We start from the raw sequence: 21,665 nt of genomic DNA on the forward strand, positions 1-21,665 counted from the left end.
TCCTCACCCACCTGCAATTGCTAAAAACCCATCCGCAACCGCCCAACTATATGTGTTTAACTGAAAATCTGAGGCCCACACGCAACCCTAACCCGCAAAAATAGGAAATGCGCTATAGGCTACAGTCAAAGACTGCAGAATGATTTTTTGACAAAGGGTGCAGATTATTAATTTTGTTTTGCCTGATATAGATATGTTTCTCCTTAATTAATTCCCGGCATTTTTGGTAGGCTATTTGTTAGTCAACTTGTCTAGAATCAGTACTATTAGCCAACGTACAATCATTGGATAACAAAATAGACAAACTATGATCATGAATATCCTACCAACGGGACATTCACCGAGTCATGGATAACATACAGCTGGCGGGTTTTACGCTGCATCGGCAAGATAGAACAGCCGACAAAGGGTGGCGGTCTGTGTATATTTGTAAACAACAGCTGGTGCACGAATTCTGATCGTTGACTACAGGAAAAGGGGGACCGGGCACGACCCCATTCTCATTGACGGGCTGTAGTGGAGCAGGTTGAGAGCTTCAAGTTCCTTGCTGTCCACATCACCAACAAACTATCATGGTCCGAACACACTAAGACCGTCGTGAAGAGGGCACGTCAAAGCCTATTCCCCCTTACGAGACTGAAAAGATTTCGCATGGGTCCTCAGATCCTCAAAAAGTTATACAGCTGCACCATCGAGAGCATGGTTGCATCAATGCCTGATATGGTAACTGCTCGGCCTCCGACCGCAAGGCACTACAGAGGGTAGTGCGTACGGCCCAGTATATCACTGGGGCCAAGCTTCCTACAATCCACGACCTCTATACCAGGCGATGTTAGAGGAAGGCCCTAAACTGTTCTCTCTGCTACTGCACGGCAAGTGGTACCGGAGCGCCAAGTCTAGGTCTAAAAGGTTTCTTAACAAGTGTAAGTGCTGAGAAAGTGCTGAAATCATGTTGGCTCAGTATTTAAAAAGATGGAGAGCTAGCTATAGGATGCCATAAGCCATAAGACTCCTGAACAGCTAATTAAATGGCTATCTAGACATTTGCATTGTCCCCCCCTACCCTCTGTTTATTATTTTCTATGCATATTCATTTTAACTCTAACCACATGTACATATTACCTCGACTAACCTGTGCCCCTCGCACATTGACTCTAAACCAGTACCTCCTGTATATAGCCTCGCTACTGTTATTTTACTGCTGCTCTTTAATTATTTATATTTTTTACTTATCTATTTTTAACTTAACACTTATTTTTCTTAAAACTGCATTGTTGGTTAAGGGCTTGTAAGTAAGCATTTCACTGTCAAGGTCTACTACACCTGTTGTATTCGGCGCATGTGACAAATAACATTTGATTTGATTTAAATGCCCCCCAGCCTTCAGATGTGAGCTAAACGGCTAACTTGCACTTAATATGCGTTTTTACGCTATGGATGAGAAAGTGAACTTGTTCAAACGTTTAGCTCAATTGTATGATGCTTTGCGATTTATTAACAACAAGGGTTGCATTAAATAGGCTGAGTATTTTTTTTTATCATGCATTTGGCAATGTTCAATTCATTCGCAAAAAACATATAAACAAAAGCATTCACTGTGAAAGTCGATACATGTAGACCCTTCGTATATAGGGTATGCACTTCGTTCAATTTATCAAATCAGTTATTGTTTTCTTTCTCAAACCGCAAGCAACACCTGTAAAACTCAGACATTTCTCTCAAAACACAGGGATGTCGATTCACACGGGACTGGTATTATCACAGGACTTTGGAGTTTTCCCAAAAAACATTAGGTTAGTCAATGTCCAGATTTCAGTTTCCATTTAACCCATCTAAACAGTAGGCTACAGTTCCCTTGACATGCCATAGGCCTATTTGAAGTCCTATCTTGTGACTGTCGAATTTGTATAGAGCCTCACAATCATCACACGTCATAACAGTCACTCTCACTGCTATCATCCTCTTTTACCACTTCACCAAATCTTTTCCAAACATTACTTTTCTGTCCCTCCTTTCTCTTTATTTTCAACTCTCCTTTTCCAGCTTTTGTCTTATTGAATTAAACTTCAACAATGTCATTTTTGCCTCCGTGGATTGACGTGAACTTTTTCTGACCATTACCAAAAGCATTATTTGGTGATTGGCTGTGTAGGATATTTAGCGACCTGAGGGAGAGAGTGAGAGTGTGTGTGATATGCTCTAAGGTTATCTGAGTGTTGTGGTGCATCCTCTGGTCACATGGGCTATTAGAGGCCAGCCGGGAGGCCCCAGCCCAGTCAGCTTCTCCCTCTCCATGTCTCTCCCAGGGCCTGATGGGTGGCTTGGGGCCTTGCCTGCTGTCCCTGCCCTCTAGCCTATCCTCTCTGCTGGGCCCTCATGGACTCTACTCTCTAGACCAGGGGCCGTACTCTCACCAGTCACTCTCACTCTTTCATGAGTCTCTCTCTCGCTCCCTCCATCTCTCGCGCTTTCCTCTCTCTTTCTCTCTCATTCCACCCGCTTTCTTTCTTTTTCTCGCTCTCTCCTCTTTCTCCATCTCTCTCTCTTTTTCTTTCTCACACAGCAGTCTGCTGTGATGTGTACCAGGGCTGGGAATTTCCAGGGACCCCACGATATGATATTATCACGATACTTAGGTGTCGTTACGATGTGTGTGGCGATTCTCACAATTATATATGTATTGCGAGTCGATACTGCGTTTTTATTACAATTTGATGTTCCAAATATATTGCTCACTAACTATACGTCTGCTGCAGAGAGACAAGAAAGAGAATGAGAAAATGTAAGTGCTGAAATCATGTTGGCTCAGTATTTAAAAAGAAGATGGAGAACAAGCTGTTGGGTGGCAGTCTTCCTGGGGCATACATCTATCTATACATCTACATGATTATTTATTACATTTTTTCACCGCTGCTAAATTAGAGCCTTATAAAATCTGCATTGCGGAAAACGCAGACGGAATCACGGAGTCCAGACATTACAACGGAATTCAAACAATATTAAAACATTTATTGAACTTAGTAGGAAATCAATTAAATGTATTGAACTTAATCATGACGTGAACAAAATGCATCAGTGAGTCATATTTATTTCTGAAACTTTCTGAAACGGCACAGGATTGCCTCTGTATGTGTGTTGTGTATGTATAATTACACTTTGAAGCTTAATTTTTTTTTATCAACTAGCCTATGCCTACCTGCCAGAATGATATTGTGATTATTTTGCATCAATCCAGTGGCCATTTGTTTTGCAAACTCTGCAATCACACCAGTGCTACAGAAATGCCTCTAACCAAACAACCAACAGTCTCTGGCTGGTGTACATTGCATTAAAGGCTAACTACACCCAACATTCAACATAAAGGAAAGAATTCAGAACCCTTGACTTTTTCCACATTTTGTTACGTTACGCCTTATTCTAAAATTGATTAAACTGTTGTTTTTATCCATCATTCATCAACACACAATACCCCATAATGTCAAAGCAAAAACAAGTTTTTATGAGTTAATTTATATAAAATAAAAAAATGTAGTGCTGCAAAGATCATTGTTCTTCTGGAAGGTTCTCTTGGTTACCTCCTTGAAGGCCCTTTCTCCCCAGATTGCTTAGTTTGGCCTGGCGGCCAGCTCAAGGAAGAGTCTTGGTAGTTCCAAACATCTTCTATTTTAAGAATGATGGAACCCACTGTTCTTGGGATACTTTAGACGTAGCTCTGTTGTCAAGGCTAACTAGGCTGTTTGTCCTAGTAGTGTGTTTGGTCTGCCTGCTCCAAGATTAGAGTCCCATATTGTCTGGTTTAGTTTGGACTGATGACACGTCTGGTCTGCCCCCTTGAGTCCTTGGACTGTCTGGGACAGGCGACAGTGGTGGTGGCAGCATGCAGTGCCACTTTATCAACCCCCCACCAACACCACCAGGCAACCGACACACGCGCACCCACACACACACCGCTAATCCCACTGTAATGGCAGTTGATGTTAATTCAGACCATATAAAGTCACACACTCGAACACACCATTACTCCCACAGCAATGCCAACTGATGTAATTTAGACCATAGTCTAAATCAGGGGTTTCCAAATGATTTCACACAGGCCCCTCTTCCAGCATTGGGGAACATCTGCCCCCCCCCCCCCCAGTTGATCTAGACAGTTCTAAAAAGTTATAAATAGCTCTCTAAGGTATGCAATGACTGACATGACGAGGAAAATTGATGATGCACTACCCCTCTCGCCCCACAGTTTGCGGACCACTGGTCTAAATGATTTGATAGTCTGTGTGTGTGTGTGTGTTGCTGTGGAAAGACACTTCTTTCTCTTTGTTGTAGCCTAAATAATGAACTGAGAAGATGCCTCTTTGGTGGTTAAAGCAACGTTTGAAGCTGTGACGTTGATGTTCCACGCTGAAATTAGTCATTACATGGTCGAGCAGCACTGAGAATTGATCACACCAGTCCCAGATAAGCTCTCATTCATCTCAAGGCTTTTAGTAATACCATTTTACTCTGTGCTAGTCAGCACAGCATTCAGTTGATCATTTCCATTCAGGCTTTTACAGCTTTGTTTTTCTGTCCTCCAGTTGTTTTGTAATACAGACTGTGGGTGTGTCCCAAATGGCTCCCTATTGCCTAAAAGTGCACTCGTCCCTGTGGGCTCTGGTCAAAAGTAGTGCACTAAAAAGTGAATAGTGGGCAATTTCAGATGCACGCTGTGCGTATTAGAAGAGGTAGGCGATGATGATGATGACGATGATGCTGACTGTCAGGTGATGATGAACATGCTCATAGTATGTGGTGATTGAGATGGCCTGATGAATGCTTAAAGCCCCACTGCAGTCAAAAACTAGATTTTTCTGTATTTTATATCTACAGTTGAAGTAGGAAAGTTACATACACTTAGGTTGGAGTCATTAAAACTCGTTTTTCAAGCACTCCACAAATTTCTTGTTAACAAACTATAGTTTTGGCAAGTCGGTTAGGACATATACTTTGTGCATGACACACGTAATTTTTCCAACAATTGTTTACAGACAGATTATTTCACTTATAATTCACTGTATCACAATTCCAGTGGGTCAGAAGTTTACATACACTAAGTTGACTGTGCCTTTAAACGGCTTGGAAAATTCCAGAAAATTATGTCATTGCTTTAGAAGCTTCTGATAGTCTAATTGACATAATTTGAGTCAATTGGAGGTGTACCTGTGGATGTATTTCAAGGTCTACCTTCAAACTCAGTGCCTCTTTGCTTGACATCTTGGGAAAATCAAAAGAAATCAGCCAAGACCTCAAAAAAATGGTAGACCTCCGCAAGTCTGGTTCATCCTTGGGAGCAATTTCCAAATGCCTGAAGGTACCACGTTCATCTGTACAAACAATAGTACACAAGTATGAACACCATGGGACAACGCAGCCGTCATACCGCTCAGGAAGGAGACACGTTCTGTCTCCTAGAGATGAAGATACTTTGGTGCGAAAGTGCAAATCAATCCCAGAACAACAGCAGAGGACCTTGTGAAGACGCTGGAGGAAAGAGGTACAAAAGTATCTACAGTATATCCATCATAAAACGAGTCCTATATCGACATAACCTGAAAGAACACTCAGCAAGGAAGAACCACCATAAAAAAACGGCATAAAAAATCCAAACTACGGTTTGCAACACCATCCCAACCGTAAAGCACAGGAGTGGCAGCATCATGTTGTGGGGGTGCTTTGCTGCAGGAGGGCCTGGTGCACTTCACAAAATAGATGGCATCATGGGGAAAGAAAATTATGTTATAATATTGAAGCAACATCTCAAGACATCAGTAAGGAAGTTAAAGCTTGGTCGCAAATTGGTCTTCCAAATGGACAATGACCCCAAGCATACTTCCAAAGTTGTGGCAAAATGGCTTAAGGACAACAAAGTCAAGGTATTGGAGTGGCCATCACAAAGCCCTGACCTCAATCCTATCAAAAATGTGTGGGCAGAACTGAAAAAGCGTTTGTGAGCAAGGATGCCTACAAACCTGACTCAGTTACACCAGCTCTGTCAAGAGGAATGGGCCAAAATTCACCCAACTTATTGTTGGAAGCTTGTGGAAGGCTACCTGAAGCTTTTGATCCAAGTTAAACAATTTAAAGGCAATGCTACCAAATACTAATTGAGTGTATGTAAACTTCTGACCCACTGGGAATGTAATGAAAGAAATACAAGCTGAAATAAATCATTCTCTCTACTATTATTCTGACATTTCACTTTCTTAAAATAAAGTGGTGATCCTAACTGACCTAAGACATGGAATTTTTACTAGGATTAAATGTCAGGAATTGTGAAAAACTGAGTTTGAATGAATTTGGCTAAGGTGTATGTAAACTTCCGACTTCAACTGTATTTACATTATGAGGTAATACTGTGAAATTGTGAAAATTATGATAATGCCCATTTATTGTAAGAGCTGTCTGAGAAGACCACCTGAATTTTCAGCCTGTTTTGGAGGGATGGAGTTTTGGCCTGCCTTGTGACATCACCATGCGGTAAATTAGTTAATAGACCAATGAGAAAGAGTTCCAAACCTCTACTTAGTTTCCCCCTCCCCACTCAGACCACTCCGACAGTCGTAACAAAATTCTTGCTTGAGAAATGTGTAACTTCTAAGAAGTTATTTTTGTTTATTTTTTACCATTTTCATTTAAGTTAATCACAGTAAGGTACTTCATTGTTACCAAGAAATGATTTGATATTAAGATAAAAACATCTGCATTAATATAGGGGCTCAATTAGCATTGAATTCGCTCAGGACCCAGTTTCACATTCCTTCTATTTTACGCACATTCACAGACACACGTGTGTTCGGACATGAGAGGAATGTGTGCTCCCTTCACAAAGAGAATTTAATGTTTCGACACATCAGTGTATTCACTGCCAGGGCTGATACTCAAGTAATCTGTAATGGATGCGTAATGGTACTTTCAGCGGTTTTCATACTTCTCATACTTCACTCTGCCCCAGATGGCACGCTTTTACCTTTATAGTGCATTACTTTTGGCCAGGGCCCATAGGGAATGTTAGGGACAAATCCTCTGTGTCTGTCCTGATGTCTGTGGAAGATAATGCCTTCCTATCCCGAAACCCACAAAATGGCCACTTTTAAAGATGACAAGTCTTACGGTCCCCCATGATAAAAACAGACTGTTACAGATGTCATTTTAAAATTTTCAAGATATGGGGCAATGAAACATTTATTAGATGCTCAAATAGACAGTGTTCTTATGCAGCCCTTTGACGAGGGCATGGTGCTGTGCTGTGGTATGATGGTCTGAGACTGTGACACAGAAAATATAGTTTACCAAGCTACCAATTACTTTACACTGGAAGAAGTTACGCTACACTGAAGCTACCTTTTTAGAAAAACATAGTTTACTTAACTAAAGTTACTTTGAAAAAGTAGTTCACTACATCCAAACTAGAGAGGGAGAGAGGGAGACGGACAGAGAGAGAGAGAGAGAAAAGCTGTGTGTAATGCAGGAACTCCCTGACCTATCTCCTCTCGTCTCCACACCGTTGCCTTCCTTCCACTGTTTGCCCACTCTGTTAACTGTTACGAAAGGCTGCTGTGTACTTTGGCTGCATCCCAAAAGTGTTAAACACACGCATCGACTGGCGGGCCATCATCAAAGAGGACCGACCTGCACAGCTCTACCACTAATGGAGAGAGGTCCTTGCGGAACGCAACAATCAGCATTCATTTCTTAGCTGGGAGCTGCGTGGCCTAGTTCTGTGGGGGGCGCAGCACAGGCCTGGTTCTCAGGACAGCACGTAACTGATTTTTGTAGCAGGTCAGAAGAACATTTTCGCTAACCCCTTTTACTTACCTTAACCTAAGTCTCCTAACCTGCTACATTAATTCTCCTAACCTGCTACGTTAATTCTCCTAACCTGCTACGAAAAGGTCACTTTGGTATTGAAGTGGCCTGAAACGAGTGTTTCCCCTGTGCTGTATGCAGCTTCCCATATACACTTTGGGGTGGCAAAGGTTTGATGGAATAAATAGTTCCCCACAAGCTTCTGATCAAATTGATAAATAATATCCTCTCCAAAAAAATAGCTTTCTATGTTTATTCACACCTTTATATATCTTGTTGTATGGGAGTATATGCAATAGAATGTTTGCAGGCTGATAAAAGAAAGTTGGAATGTTCACCTGCTCATTGAAAATGACTGTCAAACAACAATGGAACGTTCTATTGGGTGGATCTCATCTTAAAAACCATGGGATCTAACGATTTACCTAGACTGACTCATCATTGAAACAATGTTACAAATAGCAGAACTGCATTTTAATTGCATTGTTTTAGGGAAATTGGTCATACTGGGAAATAATACAAGTCCAAGAGATCAAAATCTGGTAGAAATCTGGTATTGTTTTGATAGTTGCCACTTGTAATAGTCTGTTGTATAGCAATACTCTGCATACTAGGATGAAAGGCTAGATCTGCCATTTGTTGTCTTGTCCCAGCAAGCTAACTCAAAGATTTATGCAAACACAAATTATCTCTAAAAAGGAACGTTGTTGATTATAAGCTCTTCTGTCCCTGAACGTCTTAAAATGATGTTCTCTAACCTTCTACCTTATTTATTTAATTAAGTTATTTAATTAAATATGTTACCTAATAATTTTGTAGCCATTAGTTCAGTGGCTGTTTGTCAAATTGAATTGAAATTGAATTATGCAATTGGTGATTAGAAAAAAATCCAGCCTTTTAGCAATTGCCCCCGACAAACCTCAGCAAACTAACCAACACATTTTTCAGTAGGCCCTATACTACAATATGCAATTATTTCATAAATAGTGTAACTAGACACCATCTATAAAGGCTATACTTAACCAGCTATGTAAGTTGGCGGCTTGTTAGAATGTTATGTTGGAATGTATATATGACAGGATTCAAGACACATTTATATTTAACAATATGGCATAATATTGTATACCATTATAAGATATATTTGAATTGTTTTAAAATAAAATATAGAAATTAGGGATGCAAATACTGACCAAAATAAATTGCACAAATAGCGTGTTGGCATATTTTGTTAACAAATTTGCTAATATTTTACAGATTATATATTTTGCAAAAGTGGCTAAATTGGTTGTGATATCTGCATACCTATAAGCATTTTTGTATTATCCTAGGCATATTCCACCTATTATTGAAAGAATTGTGGCAATGTCAGACAAATCCTGTTGACAGACATATTGGATAATGTGTACCCTATGGTTAAATCGGCAATAGCTAAACATAATTGTTTAGACTTTTCCTAGCTTTATGTAAAGTTTGGTGCACTCATTATGAAGGCATTTTGTGAAAAATGGGTTCCCTGTACCTCTTTGCTGGGCGTAATGCATTCCTATGGGATTTCATATAGAGTGCAATGTAAAGAGCAGGTTTCACATTTCTAGATGTTAATATAATTTACAGAATCATATTACATATAATTTGAATCAATAGACATCAGTGAAAGCTTCTAAAACATTTTCTAAGTGTTTTAACGTAATATATTTGAAACCACTACAAAACTCAGCAATTTGGACAGCCTTTCCCCACTATTCTGCTAAATACATATAACTGACATATGTGGGGCCATCATTTTGTGTTGTCCTCATTGTACCACACAGTTTAAGCCATTACCCTTACAGAAAAACCACATGATGTGGAAAATCACATGATTTTGGAATACTTCACATGTGATGATATTCCACAGGAAGTTTCACATAATCACAACCTTTCACATCTGGATTCAAATTTTCACATGAGATTTCACAGGTGATGCAGTGCAAGGAATTTTTTGGGGTTAGGATTTGCTTGGAATGTCGTGAAATAGTCAGTGTTTTCAACTTACATATTTGACACACATGATTATTTATTCTTATTTATATAGAAATTATTGCTTAACATGTCCTCACCTGGGACTTGAACTCACAACCTCTTGGCTCACTGTATTCCGATCGTCCAGATACGCCACCATGTCTGTGTTAATGACTGATTTCACCTGTTTTCCTACACTTTGGGGTTCAAACCTTAAAACTGATAAAATGTCATTACTTCACTTACAAAAAAACATGTGAAATTTGAAATCGTTTTTTCACATTTAAAGCAGCTGTTTTCACATGTTGAGCTGAAATGTTCACATGTGAAAACAAAAGAGACATATGTGAGGTCGAACCATGAAACCATACGCGCGCACATGTATTACATTTAAAGTTCACATGTTAACACCAAGTTTACAAATTTCAGGAGAAGAACACAGTTGCAGTTTCACATGTGAACACCTAACTCTCACATGTGGAATTGCATGTAAAAATCTAATTCGCAGTTCCACATGTAGGACAATTTCACATGTGAAAATCAAATTTGTAGTTTTATATGTGAAAAACGTTAAAATGTTGTCACAGGTGTAGTTTCATGGTATCGCACATTGAAATTTGCATCCCCATGTTGTCGCATTTATTTCACGTCACATCGAAAGGGTTTTAGTGGAGCGGGTCAAGAGCTGCAAGTTCCTCAGTGTCCACATCACTAAGGAATTATCATGGTCCACACACACAAACACAGTTGTGAAGAAGGCACGACACTGGTTCATCCTCCTCAGGAGGCTGTAAAGATTTGCCATGGGCTCCTCAGATCCTCAGAAGTTCTACAGCTGCACCATTGCGAGCATCTTGACTGGCTGCATCATTTGACTGGCTGCATCACCGCTTGTTATGGCAACTGCTTGGCATCCGACCGCAAGGCGCTACAGACGGTAGTGCGTAGGGCTCAGTACATCACTGGGGCCGAGGTCCCTGCCATCCATTACCTCTATACCAGATCTCTATACCAGAGGAAGGCCCTAAAAACATGTTTTCATAGACTGTTTTCTCTGCTACCTCTCTGCTACCGCACGGCAAGCATTACCGATGCACCAAGTCTGGAACTCACAGCACCCTGAACAGCTTCTACCCCCATGCCATAAGACTGCTATATAGTTAGTTAAATAGTTTACTAATAGCTACCCAGAATATTTGCATTAACTCTTTTTGCACTAACTCTTTTTGACTCGTCACATACAGTGTGGAGAACAAGTATTTGATACACTGCCGATTTTGCAGGTTTTCCTACTAACAAAGCATGTAGAGGTCTGTAATTTTTATCATAGGTACACTTCAACTGGGAGAGACGGAATCTAAAACAAAAATACAGAAAATCACATGGTATGATTTTTAAGTAATTAATTTGCATTGAAGCATGTGACAAATACAATTTGATTTGATTTGGTCCTGTGTGGCTCAGTTGGTAGAGCATGGCGCTTGCAGGGCACGGGTTGTGTGGTCAATTCCCACAGGGGACCAGTACAGAGAAAAAAAGAAAGAAATGTATGCACTCACTACTGTACGTTTCTCTGGATAAGAGCATCTGCTAAATGACTTAAAATGTACAAAAATAAAATCACGTGCAAAAGAAACCCGCATGCTAGTTTCATGGTATCACATGTTGCTTTTACATGTTATCACATTCACTTCACAAAAGATCACGTGAAACACATGATCACATTTGAAATTCATATGGTTTTAGCTGCATTTATTTATTCAGCTATGCAAAGCCGATGCAGTTTCTCCCCATTGACATGAATGGCGGCCATCTTGAAAATAGGCTGCTGGGACTGATTATAGACTAAATATATGATGACTCTATATAGCAAAAAAAAAAAGATCAAAAATGGGTTTCCTTGTTCTGTGTGAAATTTGGTGTAGTTATCTTCTATGGTACTGTAGGTTGTAAGGCCATATTTGCATATTTCCCAGCATGCCTTTCGAGTGGATGTGAGAGACCTACCCATGACTGTGTTTGTTAATAATGACAGAGAGACATGGTTGTTATATTCAATAATTTCTATTCCTGAAGCATTCACCAAGTGAATGTGTTTCAATTTAAAGTAAGCCGTTTATGACCACATACTAAACAGTTCGTAAGGCCTTTAGTTATGGATTACTTATCCTCCAAATTGTGGTCCTCCAAATTGTGGTCTGAGAATTCTGGTTCTTGGGTCGCATCAGACCTGCAGGTCACAATACACTGGTTTCTGAAGTGGTTAGTAATTTCTATCGGAAATTCATCAAGAGGGAAGCTATCCAACAGTTGGAATATTTTATCTCCTAAAACTTGCACACAGAATGACTGCTATGGTAAAGGACAATCAAGACCCCCTAAACCATTTAAACTGGTTCAACTGTCGCAGTAATGGGTGCAATAAGTCCAAACCCTTACAGATTGTATTAGTTTAGAATTTAAAAAGCATGTTTAATCTTGCATTCTAAATGCCTAATGTTTTAGGTTTAAACACTGACATTTAGGTTATAAACTTGTCATGTTCATGTTCAGTGTAGAGTGCATCCCAATACTGCCCATTCTGTCTCGATGTACCCCAAAATTCATACATACTGTATATGACATTTGAACCCCCAAGGTGGGCCCCTAGAGATGTCATTATCAATCCAGTTGTTTCCTACCTTAATTTGTGTTGTATTAGGAAGTTAATAATATATCAATTGCCTTAGTATGAGATGATAGTTCCCTGATAATGCTAAATTACATTTCATACCCTCAATCCTATTGGCCCAACTGACCACATAGGGGTCATAAAATATAAGGCTGTGATAACCACATTTAGCTACCTCCGATAAGTGGTTATCATACCAAAACATACCCACAGACATGGACCTTAATAAAAATCACCATCATCAAATGTAGCCCTCTGGCCCATGGACTATGAGGCTGGAGTCCTTCCAACAACCCACAGACAGACAGACAAGACAGCTGGGTTGGTTCTGCTTGGCTCAGTCACTATGGTCAGCACCACAGCACAGCAGAACCTCTCTCTCCATCTCTCTGTTATCTCCTTACCATTTATCACTAATCTCACTACCTCTCTTTCTTCTCATTCTCTCTCTCTTTCCCCTTCTGTCTTTACCACACATAAATGCACTAACCTGGCCATTGTATGTGCCTCACCCACTCCCCTCACTCACTCCCTCTTCATTATTAACTGCTGCTTGATCAAAGAGCCTGTGTGTGTGTGTGTGTGTGTGTGTTTGCCCACCCTCATATTTCCTATATTACCAGGGCTGATTGGTAAATGGATGCATTCCTTCTTATTTTCTTTGCTTCAACAAGGCTTTATTTCCCTTTCCATATTTACTGTGTGGTGCCACCAGGTCTGAAAATTAAAGCAAATCACCTCCACTCTAGCCGTGCTTTCTGAGTGATGATGATGATGAACAGTTCTGGCGGTATTAAAGAATTACATTAAGGGGGAGTTTGATGAGGAGGAAGGTATGATTCTATCTAACTGGTATATGAACAATGAACATAACATAGCGGTCGTCTGACGTGCAGCTATGTAGCATAGCTCTAGCTAATTTGAGACAAATAGCTAATTTGACAAATTTCCACATTGCGTGGACAAAAACGTTTTTCTAATTCCAATTAGCTGATGTGTGTGATGTCGGAGAACCACCATGGTCCTGTGTGTTCTCCAGAGCCAGACCTATACTGTAGTTACAGTAGAGAGACCCTCACCCACGACTTCCACACCATGCCCTCCCAGCCAGGGCACGGCACTCTGACTTCCTCTCCCTAGCAGGAAGTTGGGGTGCTTCGCTGGCTGTTCCACTCAGACCAGGGTGTGGAGACGGGACCTTCTCATTGGAGCCCTTATCGCTACCAATCGGAATCTATTTAGTGGCTGTTACCTCACTGCCCTTTCATCACCGCTCTGCCTTTCCTTTCATGCCAGCAGGAGGGAAAGAAAAAAATAGGGTGATTTTAAAAAAGGAAAGCGGAAGGGCAGACAATGGCAGAGCCTATCTATTTCATCCAGTGACCTGAATACATGATTCACACACACAGAGCCAATGCTAAATACTGTAAGTCAAAATAAAAGAGCTGCGAGCTGCTGACTGTTCTGTTCCTCTAACCCCTAGGGACATGGAACAATGCTACTGTCTGGCTGGTGTGGAGAGGTGCACCGTGGAAGTCACGGGGACAGGAAGTGGATCTGGGCCCGTATTCACAAAGGGTCTCTCCACACCAGCCAGACAGTAGCGAGTGCTAATCTAGGAGCGAGTGCTGATCTAGGATCATTTTAGACTTTTAGATCATAATAAGATTATACAGACAGATTCTAGATCAGCACTCTTACTTTAAGATGGTTTGTGGATACGGGCTCTGGTGAGGGGACTTACTTTGTTACTATACTACACTAGATATGGATAGGCTATAGATTTGTCAACAAACACAGGGCATGTATTCTGGGTGTCTTTCTGTCTGTCATTCTGAGAGTATGTGTGTGTGTGTGTGTCCACTTATCGCATGTGGTTAGATCAGAAAGTTACAAAACAGGTACAGATGCTAGATGTACAGTACGAGGCAGAGATGGCGATGAAATGATCAGTCGTATGTTCTGTGCCTTTAGATGTATATTCCATACTGAGTTTTATTTCAGGCTTGGTTGTTGCGACTTGGGTGACTTTGTTGTTGGTTATATAATGAGCATAAAGTAGCCAGTGTTGGTTGCATGAGGCTTTTGTTACAGGCTGTTAAGTAGAAACCCAGCAGTGGCAGCAGACTTGATAAAGCATTGGTTAATTTAGTGGTGTCTGGTGTCTCAGCCCCTGAGGACAGACACAGTGATTCTGATCCAGCACGGTGTCAGTGGGTTGGTTATAACCCTGATTTGGGGACAATCATGGACACTTGGGGAGACTTGATCTGGCAGAGTCTGTGAGTATGAGAGAAAGTGGAAAACCCCATACACACATATGCATAATTGCAATGACCTGAGTGGAGCTGAGGGGACGGAAGGGAGATGGGGTAAACCAGCAACCTTTAGAGGGGACCCTCCATGCCTGCCTGCAAAAGGGTTCAGCGCTTTTGTTGTCTCCAATAATGATTTCCTTTTGGGTCACTTTCACCAGCTTTCAGGCCAGTGAAAGTGGATCTGGCCAGGTAGCTAGCGGCCTAGTGTCTATTCAGCAGCCTGGTGGTCTGGGGGTAGAAGCTATTGGCCAGTCTGACAGTTTTTTGCTGCTCCCCCTATGGATGTTCTACTCCCACCCCCCAATGGACATGTATCATTGTTACAGCTGTAAATACACTACATGGACAAAAGTATGTCGAACATCTCATTCCAAAATCATGGGCATTAATATGGTGTTGATTCCCCTTTGCTGCTATATCAGCCTCCACCTTTCTGGGAAGGCTTTCCACTAGAAGTTGGAGGGACTTGCTTCCATTCAGCCTTAAGAGCATTTGTGAGGTCGGGCACTGATGTTGGGCGATTAGGCCTGGCTCGCAGTTGGCGTTTCAATTCATCCCAAAGGTGTTCGATGAGGTTGAGATTCAATACTGCCTTGCATACTCTTGCCTGATCTAGGGTGTCATCATTTGCAAACAAGAATTTCTATTGGACAAATTCAGCTATGTATGTCACCATTTCGTTCCGTTTAAGAAATTATTTTCAACAGAATTGGCTGAATGAATACACCTCTGGTCATGCATAGTTCACATTCATAGCAGCCATGTTGTATTACTTCTTGCATCTATGTGCTCTCCTCCTCCCACCTTTTCCCTTCCTGTGTGGACTTCAATACACAACATATCAGCTGTATGTGACCAGGCGGAAAAACCTTTCCAAGCCAAATCACATCCTAACTGATTCACACAGCTTACATCGTTGTAACCATATTAGCGAAAGTAACGTGACATGCAACATGGCTAACAGAACTAACGCATTAGTAAATCTGCTACAATCATGCAGTAACTTTACAATGTATAGTCAGTAAGAAGTTTAGCAGTTACACCGGCAGGCCCCGGAGGCAATAAATGAGTAAAACCAGAAGTTTACCTTGACTTGGAAGAGTTCCAGTGTTGTGTTGGATAGTCATAGCCAGCTAGCTAAAATAGCATCCCTCTATTTGAGCAGGATATTTAGCTAGGATATTTAGCTATTTAGCTTTTTGAGTAGGCTAAACTAGCTAGTTGCATTTGCTAGCTAAGTAAGTGAAACTGAAAGTGAAAAAATTGACAATGTATCTCTTGCTTCTCCTTAATTTTTGAAGAAATTAATTTGTTTAAAACTGTTCAACTATTGTCTTTCTCTTTAACTTCCTTAGGTTAGGGGACAGCATTTGGAATTTTGGATGAAAAGCATGCCCAAATTAAACTGTCTTCAGGTTCACAAATAACTGGAGCAGCCAGTGGGTCCAGAGATAGTGTCCACACAGACACATACACAAACACCCACTCTCATGAATACACACACACACACACACACACACACACACACACACACACACACACACACACACACACACACACACAGTATAGTTTCCTGCTTATTCAGCCTCTCCAACCTTTCAGGAAGCTTTATGGAGCGTATCATAAACGAGTTAACCCCCCACCATGCCCCCATACCCTCCCCCCTCCCTGTCCCCCCTCCTTCCAGTGCAGCAGAGGGAGAGCAGAAAGCTTTTGCCTCACAGGTTCAAAGTTCATCGACTGGCCCCAGCAATCATTGACCCGGTTAGGCAATTGACACCTTTTTAATGGGACTCGATCTACTGTGAAATCAAAGGGAATAGAAGGAAGAACCAAGTCTTAGTCCCAAATGGCACCCTCTTCCCTATGTAGTTTAGTATTGGTCAAAAGTAGTACACTATATAGGGAATAGGGTGCCATTTGGAATATATACCAATCCTCCCTGGCTGGCCAGAGAGTAGAGAGATAGACAGAGACAACAGGTAATAAAGTCTGTCGGAAAATAAATAGTGGGCTAGGGTGAAATGTCAGGCCTGCCTTGTTTGTGGTTATAGTATTGCAGGGCCATGGTTTAGAATGACAAGGGAGGCAACCCTAGCCATGAGTTAGTGTTTCCCCCACTCACTCCTCAATTCTTCAGAGGTACAAGTAACTGCCAAAATAATGGAAACCCTTGAGTAAATGAGGGATTCAAAGTATATTGAAAGCAGGTGCTTCCACACAGGTGTGGTTCCTGAGGTAATTGAGCAATTAACATCTCATCATGCTTAGGGTCATGTATAAGAATGCTGGGCAAGCCATTATTTTGGCTACCATGGCTATAGGATGACAATGCCCCCATCCACAGGGCAGGAATGTTCACTGAATGGTTTGATGAGCATGGTTTGATGAGCATTTGATGAGTTATGTAAACCATATGCCATGGCCGTTTCAGTCACCAAGTCTCAATCCAATTGAACACTAATAGGAGATTCTGGATTGGTGCCTGAGACAGCGTTTTCCACCACCATCAAGAAAACATGAAATTATGTAATTTCTCGTGGAAGGATGGTGTCGCATCCCTCCAATAGAGTTCCAGACACTCATAAATTCTATGCCAAGGTGCATTGAAGCTGTTCTGGCTCGTGGTGGCCCACGCCCTATTAAGACATTTTATCTTGGTTTTTCCTTTATTTTGGCAATTACTTGTATGTGATACAGACCACTGTTTAGTAAACAGCCTACAACGCGGCCTGCCCTTCTCCTGTTAATAATTTTTCAGGGTGATACATTTAGGGAGATCACTCATTGTCTCTAGTGTAGCTACTGTACTGTACTACAGGGCAGGTGCGTTCCACCTAAGCTCCAAACACAACCCCCATTTTACCCCATCCCTCGTTGGGCTGGCTCTGGGACCATTGCTTTCTGGAAAGACGGGACACATTTGACACACTTTTGTGTTTTGCATAATGCTCTCTCCCTCCTCCCTCTCAATACCGCCCTTCCTCTCTCAATACCTCCCTCCCTCCAATCATCCTAGGGTTTGAGTGGGCGGTGGTTTCAGCAGGCCTATCATATGAAAGCACATCCAACGTAGGCCTATCACACAAGAGTGTGTACAGTGTGGCTAATAGCAGCTGAGGTCAAAAGATGTTTCACTCATTTATCAAAGCGGTGCAAATAACCACAGTGATTTCTCTTTGGCTCAGTGGTAATGAATCTGTGCTCTGTTATACTGCACTAATATTGGTTTGGACTGTATTGTACTATACATTAGCGAGGCTATATCCCAAATGGATTGCATTAATTTACTGTACATTATCGTTAATTCCTTCCATAGTATTTTTCATCTCTACCATATCCACCGTTTGAGAAACTTGGAAACGTTGCATTGCTCGTTGTTCAAATTCTGATCTGGAGGACTTATCTAATGGTAATAGATGACAAGTTCTCGATTCCAGTTGTCTATTTTAAGGTTACAGCCAGGCTCAACAGATCCACGATCGACGTAATCGCCATTGTGCTGCCTCCTTTGGAGGCTGAAGAAATTTTGCTTGGCCCCTAGACCCTCACAAACTTCTACAGATGCACCACGAGAGCATCCTGTTGGGTTGTATTACCGCATGGAACAGCAATTGCACCGCACGGCTCTCCAGAGGGTGGTGTGGTCAGCCGAACGCATCATCGGGCAGATTGCCTGCCCTCCAGGACAACTACAGTACCCGGTGTCACAGTAAGGCCAAGAAGATCATCAAGGACCGTAGCCACCCGAGCCACAGCCTGTTCAACCCGCTACCATCTAATATATGCCATTTAGCAGCCACTTTTATCCAAAGCGACTTACAGTCATGCGTGCATACATTTTATGTATGGTCCCGGAAATCGAACCAAATACCCTGCGTTATAAGTGACATGCTCTACCAACTGAGCTACAAAGGACCACTAGAAGGTAGAGACTGTACAGGTGCATCAAAGTTGTGACCAAGAGACTGATAAACAGCTTCAATCTCCAGGCCACCAGACTGTTAAACCGTCTCCACTTACACTGTCATTAGCCGGCTATCACCCAGTACTCTACCCTGCACCTTAGAGACTGCTGTCCTATGTACATACAACTTGGTCAAAATATTTATTTTTTAAAGACTAGGTGGTGAGGGTAGGCAACAACATCTCCACCCCGCTGATCCTCAACACTGGGGCCCCACAAGGGTGCGTTCTGAGCCCTCTCCTGTACTCCCTGTTCACCCACGACTGTGTGGCCACGCACGCCTCCAACTCAATCATCAAGTTTGCGGACGACACAACAGTGGTAGGCTTGATTACCAACAACGACGAGACGGCCTACAGGGAGGAGGTGAGGGCCCTCGGAGTGCGGTGTCAGGAAAATAACCTCACACTCAACGTCAACAAAACTAAGGAGATGATTGTGGACTTCAGGAAACAGCAGAGGGAACACCCCCCTATCCACATCGATGGAACAGTAGTGGAGAGGGTAGCAAAAGTTTTAAGTTCCTCGGCATACACATCACAGACAAACTGAATTGGTCCACTCACACAGACAGCATTGTGAAGAAGGCGCAGCAGCGCCTCTTCAACCTCAGGAGCCTGAAGAAATTCGGCTTGTCACCAAAAGCACTCACAAACTTCTACAGATGCACAATCGAGAGCATCCTGTCGGGCTGTATCACCGCCTGGTACGGCAACTGCTCCGCCCACAACTGTAAGGCTCTCCAGAGGGTAGTGAGGTCTGCACAACGCATCACCGGGGGCAAACTACCTGCCCTCCAGGACACCTACACCACCCGATGTCACAGGAAGGCCATAAAGATCATCAAGGACATCAACCACCCGAGCCACTGCCTGTTCACCCCGCTATCATCCAGAAGGCGAGGTCAGTACAGGTGCATCAAAGCTGGGACCGAGAGACTGAAAAACAGCTTCTATCTCAAGGCCATCAGACTGTTAAACAGCCACCACTAACATTGAGTGGCTGCTGCCAACACACTGACTCAACTCCAGCCACTTTAATAATGGGAATTGATGGGAAATGATGTAAAATATATCACTAGCCACTTTAAACAATGCTACCTAATATAATGTTTACATACCCTACATTATTCATCTCATATGTATACGTATACGTATATACTGTACTCTATATCATCTACTGCATCTTTATGTAATATATGTATCACTAGCCACTTTAACTATGCCACTTTGTTTACATACTCATCTCATATGTATATACTGCACTCAATACCATCTACTGTATCTTGCCTATGCCGCTCTGTACCATCACTCATTCATATATCTTTATGTACATATTATTTATCCCCTTACACTTGTGTCTATAAGGTAGTAGTTTTGGAATTGTTAGCTAGATTACTTGTTGGTTATTATTGCATTGTCGGAACTAGAAGCACAAGCATTTCGCTACACTCGCATTAACATCTGCTAACCATGTGTATGTGACAAATAAATTTGATTTGATTTGATACTTATTTATTTTGATCCAAAGCCACGAAAGAGTGAGTCACTCAGCTTTATGCTGCAAAATAGCCCAAGTCTAAATTAATATATTAAGCTGCCTAAATAAACTACTACATTTCAAAAATAAATGAAGTAGCTCAGGTCTTGAAAATATGGGCAACTTTTTTCCCCTCCCTATCCTCACTAGACTCTCTTTCATTCACTTTCTTCTTCACATCAGCAAAGAAGGACTGTTTCAGAAACTATATAGAGGGGCTATCAGTCTTTCATACTGTGGTAAATTAAGCCAGTTTGTTATTTAGAAGGATTTCTTTCTGTTTTTAGAGGGAGATAAACCAAACCATAATCAGCGTTCTATCTCCCCCTTGTGATAGTGTGGCGCAATGACAGAATGATGCAATTTACCACAATCTGCCACCATCTACCACAAATGAGCTCTAAACTTTTAATTGAGGAACCACTGTAAGAGTCATTGAACACTGGTCATTTAAAATTATATTTACATACTGTTTTACCCACTTTATATGAACATATGAATACTGTATTTTAGTCATGGCTCATCCTATATAACTACTAATATATCCACATTTTCTATTCACATACTGTCCATACTGTCTACACACATCATTCACATACATTTATATTTATATTCCTGACTCTGGTCCGGAAGCTAATTTCCTGCAATTCTATCCATTTTGCCATGTGGTTTTGTACGGTGTATTTAAATACTGTATTCTCAACATAGCACATGCTAATATTTCTACTACTGTACATTGCATTTTAGTTCAAATGTTTATACACACTGCATATTTATTTAAATACTGGATTCTTGACATAGCTTACTCTAATATATCTACTGCTGTATCTCATTCTTAGTATATCTTGGTCATCTGGTGTATAAACGTATAGATTGCATTTGAATTACTGTTACAGTACTATTTGGGTTGTTAATTGGATTCGTTCTGACATTTCTCGATTTATTTTTTTAAGGATTATCTATATACTTGTTTGACATTTTACTACATTGTTAGGAGCGGGTAACATAAGCATTTCTCTGCACCTGCTATAACATCTGCTAAACTGTGTACGCGACCAATACACTTTGATTTGATTTGAGGCTCTGCTCTGTTCAGCTTTGCAAGGCTCGGGGCTTTGTATTACCCTCCATTGAAATCTGTCCGCTTTAATCTGCATGTCTGTCTCACTCTCCCTGAGTGACAACTGACAGTGACAGCCCCTTACCACATTATAGATCATTTACACATCTATCTTCATAAATTTATATTTTGTTCAAGTTCAAGTTTGGTTACTCTTTGTATATAAGGTTACTTTATGTACCTGCTGCATGATAACTGTGTTAT

The 21,665-nt window shown here is 41.4% G+C and overlaps 1 protein-coding gene across 1 annotated transcript in view; it reads left to right on the top strand.

Moving 5' to 3' along the window:
* Positions 1–21,665, top strand: part of LOC139420870 (E3 ubiquitin-protein ligase RNF43-like) — a 162,143-nt gene that overhangs the window by 25,869 nt on the left and 114,609 nt on the right. The gene's annotated exons all lie outside the window — the stretch shown is intronic.

The sequence above is a fragment of the Oncorhynchus clarkii genome, chromosome 12 (assembly GCF_045791955.1).
Source record: "Oncorhynchus clarkii lewisi isolate Uvic-CL-2024 chromosome 12, UVic_Ocla_1.0, whole genome shotgun sequence".
Classification (NCBI taxonomy): Eukaryota; Metazoa; Chordata; class Actinopteri; order Salmoniformes; family Salmonidae; genus Oncorhynchus; species Oncorhynchus clarkii.